Here is a 7381-nt window from a genome sequence, read left to right on the forward strand (position 1 = left end):
CGGCGTGCAGCCCGATCCATAACACACACACACACACACACACATATATATATATATATATATATATATATATATATATATATATATTTATAATATCCTCACCGTTTGGGTTCTAAACCCCTCTCAGTCATTATAATCACAGCCTCTCGGGCACAATAATATAAGGTAGGGATCTCAGCCCACATATTTCTTTCATTTAGGATTAACTTTTCAAAAAAAAAAAAAACCGGTTCATATTGTTTTAAACAGTTAGAAACATGACTGGGGATATGGTTTTTAACAAGTAAAGTGAGGAAAATCAGTCATAATGCCCCCTAAGGGTTCTACAAGTCGGCACAAGGCCCCAAACATGGCAACTAGGCCAAATCATAATGATAATTATTAAATCTCAGTAAAAAAATGCGGTGAAATCATCAATCGGGACGGACCAAGTCACAATCCCCAGTAATAATGGACCCCACGCTCATCATACAGCGTGTGTCTCACCTCAACATAGCACTACGTTGTGCAATTTGGGGTTTCAAACCCTCAGGACATCATTTACAATAATTACTCACCTCAAACCGGCCAAAGCTCTAGCTCGCTATGTCCTTGCCTCTCAAATCGGCCTCCTCGCGCGTCAAATTTGACCAAAACCAGAGCGAATACGTCACAATATGCTAAGGGAACAAAGCCCAAGCGAAAACAATCGAAAAATATCAAAAATCTCCAAAATTAGCAAAACCCGAGCCCCCGGCCCACTTCTCGAAACTCAGAAATTTTCACATCATTAGACTCCTTATCTCCCCACGAGTTTATACATATCAAAAAAACAAGAATCGGAGTTCAATTGGCCCTTCAAATCCTTAATTTATGCTCTCTTAAGTTCAAGCCATAAACCACTATTTTTTTGTCCATTAATTCCTTAAATTTTCAGTCCTAATTCATGAAATAACACCATAGAATTGTGTTTTAGGTCCAAAAGTCCTTACGTTATCAAAGCTCCTTGAAGTCCCTCTTCAAAATCGCTCACAATTCTCCAAGTCCGAAGTTAGAAATGAAAAACCCTTCAAAATTCGCGAAGAAGACCCATTTAAACATTCTGCCCAGACAAAACCGCATTTGCAGTTCAAAATCCTCTTCTGCGGTTAATATTCCGCATTTGCGAAACTTTATTAAGTCCCGCCTGGCCGCATCTGCGGCTTCGCAGGTGCGGCTCCCTATCCGCATCTACGGTCCCAGCCTATCCTTGCCTTTTCCGCTTCTGCGACCTCCACCCCGCATCTGCGATACCGCACCTGCGGTTCCCAAGCCGCAGGTGCGAAAATACCAGATACAACAGAAATCTGAAATTGCACAAGTCCAAAATTCTTCCCGTTAGCCATCCGAAATTACCCCGAGGCCCCCGGGACCTCAACCAAAAGCACCAACACATCCCAAAACATCATTCAAACTTGTTCCAATTCTCAAAACACCTCAAACAACACCAAAACCATCAAATTACATCGAATTCAAGCCTAGGTTCTTCTAAAACTTCCGAAACACGCTTTTGATAAAAAACCCAACCAAACCACGTTCAAATGACCTGAAATTTTGCACACACATCCCAAATCACACAAGGAAGCTACAACAACTCTCGGAATCCCATTCCGACTCTCAGGTCAAAATCTCACCTATCAATCGGAAATCGCCAAAATACTAACTTCGCCAATTGAAGCCTAATTCTACACCGGACCTCCAAAACCACTTCCGATGACACTCCTAAGTCACAAATCACCTCCCGAAGCTAACCGAACCATCGGAATTCACATCCGATCCCTCTAACTCATAAGTCAACGTCCGGTTGACTTTTCCAACTTAAGCCTTCTTAAAAGAGACTAAGTGTCTCATTTCCTTACCAAATCCACTCCAACCACAAACCAATCAACTCGACCACATAAAACACGGATAACGAAGCATAAGGAAGCAGAAATGGGGGAAACGGAGCGGTAACTCATGAGACGGCTGGTCGGGTCGTCACATCCTCCCCAACTTAAACAAACGCTCGTCCTCAAGCGAGTTAAGAAACATACCTGAAGCCTCAAATAGGTGAGGGTATCTGCTCTGCATCTCCCGTTCGGTCTCCTAGGTAGCCTCCTCCACGGGCCGACCTCTCCACTACACCTTCACTGAAGCTATATCCTTCGACCTCAACTTTCGAACCTGACGACCCAAAATAGCCACTGGCTCCACATCAAAGGTCAAATCATCATCCAACTGGAGCGTGCTGAAATCCAAAACATGAGACGGGTCCCCAACATACTTCCGGAGCATAGAAATATGAAATACCGGGTGCACACTCGACAAGCTGGGCGGCAAAGCAAGACATGTAGGACACATCTCGAACCTTCCGGTCCGCATAACTCTTCTGACGCGACTGCGCTGTACGAAGTCTCTCCTGAATCACCTTCACTTTCTCTAAGGCGTCCTGAACCAAGTCTGTCCCCAACAGCCTAGCCTCGTCGGGTTCGGACCAACCAACTGGAGATCTACACCGTCTCCCATACAAAGCCTCATACGGAGCCATCTGAATACTCGACTGATAGCTGTTGTTGTAGGCAAACTCGGCAAGCGGCAAAAACTCATCCCATGAACCTCCAAAATCAATGACACAAGCACGCAACATATCCTCCAATACCTGAATAGTACGCTCGGACTGTCCGTCTGTCTGAGGATGAAACGCTGTGCTCAACTCCACCAGAGTACCCAACTCTCTCTGCACGACTCTCCAAAACTGTGAAGTAAACTGAGTACCCCTATCTGAGATGATGGAAACCAGAACACCATGCAACCGAACAATCTCCCGGATATAAATCCCTGCCAGCCGCTCCGAAGAATAGGTAGTACACACAGGAATGAAGTGCGCGGACTTGGTCAGCCGATCCACAATCACCCAAATAGCATCAAATTTCTTCGAAGTCCGAGGAAGTCCAACAACAAAGTCCATAGTGATCCTCTCCCACTTCCACTCGGGAAAATCCATCTGCTGAAGCAAGCCACCCGGCCTCTGATGCTCGTATTTCACCTGTTGACAATTGAGACACCGAGCTACAAATCCCACAATATATTTCTTCATTCTTCTCCACCAATAGTGCTGTCTAAGATCCTGATACATCTTCGCGGCACCCGGATGAATAGAATACCGCGAGCTATGGGCCTCCTCCAGAATCAACTCCCTAAGCCCATCCACATTAGGCACGCAAATTCGGCCCTGCATCCTCAACATACCATCATCACCGATGGTCACATCTCTGGCATCATCATGCTGAACCCTGTCTTTAAGGACAAGCAAATGCGGGTCATCATACTGGCGCTCTCTGATGCGATCATATAAGGAAGACCGTGAGACTACACAAGCCAACACCCGACTGGGCTCCGAAATATCTAGTCTCACAAACCGATTGGCCAAGGCCTGAACATCAACTACAAGGGTCTCTCCCCAAGTGGAATATACGCCAAACTCCCCATACTCACTGCCTTTCAGCTCAAAGCATCAGCCACTACATTGGCCTTTCCCGGATGATACAGAATAGTAATATCATAATCCTTAAGCAACTCTAGCCACCTCCGCTGCCTCAAATTAAGATCCTTTTGCTTGAATAAATGCTGAAGACTGCGATGATCAGTGAATACCTCACAAGATACGCCATACAAGTAGTGCCTCCAAATCTTCAATGCATGAACTATGGCAGCCAACTCAAGTCATGAACAAGGTAGTTCTTCTCATGGGGCTTCAACTGACGAGAAGCATAAGCTATAACTCTACCCTCCTGCATCAATACACAACCAATCCCAACTCTCGAAGCATCACAATATACGGTATATGAACCTGAAGCTGACGGCAAAACCAGTACTGGAGCTGTGGTCAAGGCTGTCTTGAGCTTCTGAAAGCTCTCCTCACACTCGTCCGACCATGCAAATGAAGCACCCTTCTGAGTCAACTTGGTCAAGGGCGATGCAATAGATGAAAATCCCTGAACAAACCGGCGATAATATCCTGCCAACCCAAGAAAACTACGAATCTCTGTGGCTGAGGACAGTCTAGGCCAACTCTAAAACCGCCTCTACCTTCATTGGATCAACCTGAATACCCTCGCTGGACACCACGTGTCCCAAGAAAGCCACTGAACTGAGCCAAAACTCACACTTGGAGAACTTTGCATAAAGCTTCTCCTCCCTCAATCTCTGCAATACAACTCGCAAATGCTCCGCGTGCTCCTCCTGACTACGCGAGTACACCAGAATATCATCAATGAAAACAATAACGAACGAATCCAGATAAGGTCGGAATACATTGTTCATCAAATGCATGAACGCTGCTGGGGCATTGGTCAGCCCGAAAGACATGACAAGAAACTCATAGTGACCATATCTAGTCCTGAAAGCAGTCTTAAGAATGTCTGAATCCCTGATCTTCAACTGGTGATAGCCCGAACGGAGATCAATCTTGGAGAACACCCTCGCTCCCAGAAGCTGGTCAAATAAATCATCAATGCGAGGCAGGGGATACTTGTTCTTAATTGTTACCTTGTTCAATTGCCTATAACCGATGCACATTCTCATTGTGCCATCCTTCTTCTTCACAAACAGAACTGGCACACCCCAAGGTGACACACTACGCCGAATGAACCCCTTATCTAGGAGTTCCTGAAGCTGCTCCTTCAATTCCTTCAACTCTGCTGGTGCCATGTGATATGGCGGAATAGAAATGGGCTGAGTGCCCGGCACCAGGTCAATACCAAAATCAATATCCCTGTCCGGTGGCATGCCCGGCAGGTCTGCAGGAAACACATCGGGAAAATCCCTCTCAACTAGAACAGAATCGATACTAGGAGCCTCAGCTCCAACATCCCGCACAAACACTAGATATGAAAGACAACCCTTCCCAACCATACGCTGGGACTTCAAGAAAGAAATCACTCTACTCGGAACATGATCAGTCACACCACGCCACTCGATCCGCGGTACACCCGGCATAGCCAAAGTGACTGTCTTAACATGACAGTCTAGAATAGCATGACACAGAGATAACCAATCCATGCCCAAAATAACATCAAAGTCCATCATGCTCAATAGCAATAGATCAACTCGGGTCTCCAGACCCCCAATAGTCACAACACATGACCGGTACACACGGTTCACAACAACAGTATCGCCCACCGGGGTAGACACATGAACAGGTAAAGCAAGAAACTCCCGGGGCGCACTCAAATAGTGAGCAAAATAGGAGGACACATAAGAATAGGTGGAACCAGGATCAAATAATACGGAGGCATCTCTGTGGAAGACTGAAACAATACCTGTAATGACAGCATCTGAAGCAATGGCATCTATCCTGCCTGGAATAGCATAAAAACGAGCCTGGCCACCACTGGATCGGCCTCCCCCTCTGGGTCGACCCCTGGCTTTCTGATCTCCACCCCTAGCTGGCTGGGCGGGTGGTGAAGTAACTGGAGCAGAAGTAGAGGGTTGACCCCTCTGCTGATGCTGACCGTCACGGAGCCGAGGACACTGCCTCCTCATGTGACCAAACTCTGCGCACTCATAATAACTACCCGGTGCTGGAGATGGGGACTGAAGGGAACCCCTTGCACTTGAGTGACTAGCAGATGCACTCGGCGCAGAAGAACCCTGAGCTGATGGGGCACGTGATGAACTCTGAGCTAGGAGGGCGCTGAGTGAAGGCTGGCCCTGCTGAGGCCCATGATGACCAAGACCTGAAGATGCCCCACGATACTCTGGACGGGCTGACTGAGCAGGCCTGAAAGAACGACCTCTACCATACTGGAACTGGCCCCTCGAAGGAGCAGCACTGTAATTGCCCGATCCACGAGGCCTTTTGGCCTCCCTCTCCTCTCGCTCCCGACGGTTAACTGACTCGATCTCGCGAGCGATATCCACCACCTCCTCGAATGTAGCACCCAATACTCTCTCTCTAGTCATCAGAATACGGAGATGGTAGTTAAGGCCATCCACAAATCTCCGGATCCTCTCACGATCTGACGGAATCATCCAGGTGGCATGACGAGCCAACTCCGAAAATCTCATCTCTTACTCGGTCACGGTCATATCTCCCTGCGTCAACCACTCAAACTGCCTGCGCAGCTCCTCTCTACGGGACTGCGGTACATACTTTTCCAAGAAAAGAGTGGAGAACTGCTGCCACGAAAGGGGCGCTGCACCATCCGGCCTACGCCTCTCATACACCTCCCACCAAGTGAAGGCAGCCCCAGTAAACTGAAAGGTGGTAAATGCCACACCACTAGACTCAAGAATCCCTGTTGTACGGAGCATCCACTGACACCTGTCAAGAAAACCCTGGGCATCCTCGCCCTCAGCACCATTGAATGTTGGAGGCTGGAGTCTACCAAACCTCTCAAGACGACGCTGCTCATCCTCCAACATAACCGGAACCCTGAACTCCTGCACTGGTGCAACCGGCTGAGCTGGAGGTGCCTCTGGCGTCTGTAGTCCCTGCACTACCTGCTCAGGTATACGAGCAGCGGGGGTCTGGTTGCCTCCCCCGGCCTGTGAAGTAGCTGCTGCTGTGGTGGTTGAAACTGCCTGAGCCAGGCCGGTGCAAACTGTCAAGATCTGTGTCAAGGTCTCCTATAGACCTAGAATCACGATGGGCACAGCTGGTGCCTGAACTGGTGCTGCTGGAGTCTGATTTGGAGCTGGGGCAGCTGGTGGATCAACAGATGTTGCCCTCGCTGCTCTGCCTCTGCCACGACCACGACCGCAGCCACAGCCTCTGGTGGCCTCAGTGGGTGGTACTGGTGGTTGTCCACCTCGTCCGGTAGCGTGAGTCCTCACCATCTGTGAGAGAATAGAATAAAGAGAAGTTAAGTACTCGGATCAACAAGTTCGCACGACAAGAATTTCAAGAAGATGAAGTTTTTCCTAAAGGTTCTGCAGCCTCTCGAGGATAAATACAGACGTCTCCGTACCGATCCGCGAGACTCTACTAAACCGGCTCATGACTCGTGAGACCAAGGTAACCTAGGCTCTGCTACAAACTTCTCACGACCCCAACCCCGGTCGTGATGGCGCCCAACACGTTGCTAGGCAAGCCCGATCAATTATCAATCACAACCCCTCTCTTATAGAGTTCATTACTCATTTAACAGAATTTAAATACCAAATTGACATAATAGGAGTCTGAAACAGTAGATAAAATGTGTGGAAGTCATAATAACATCACTAGATAGCCTACCGATCTGGCGTCACAAGTCAAGAGCCTCTATTACAAGTCTTTAAACAGCCTAAAACAGAGAAAATCTAAGAATACTGGAAATAAAGAAGATAGGAGGAGAAATCGGGTCTGCGGACGCCATGCAGCTACCTCGATGACTCCGGTGAA

This window comes from Nicotiana attenuata, unplaced genomic scaffold (genome assembly GCF_001879085.1).
Source record: "Nicotiana attenuata strain UT unplaced genomic scaffold, NIATTr2, whole genome shotgun sequence".
In the NCBI taxonomy this organism is placed as follows: Eukaryota; Viridiplantae; Streptophyta; class Magnoliopsida; order Solanales; family Solanaceae; genus Nicotiana; species Nicotiana attenuata.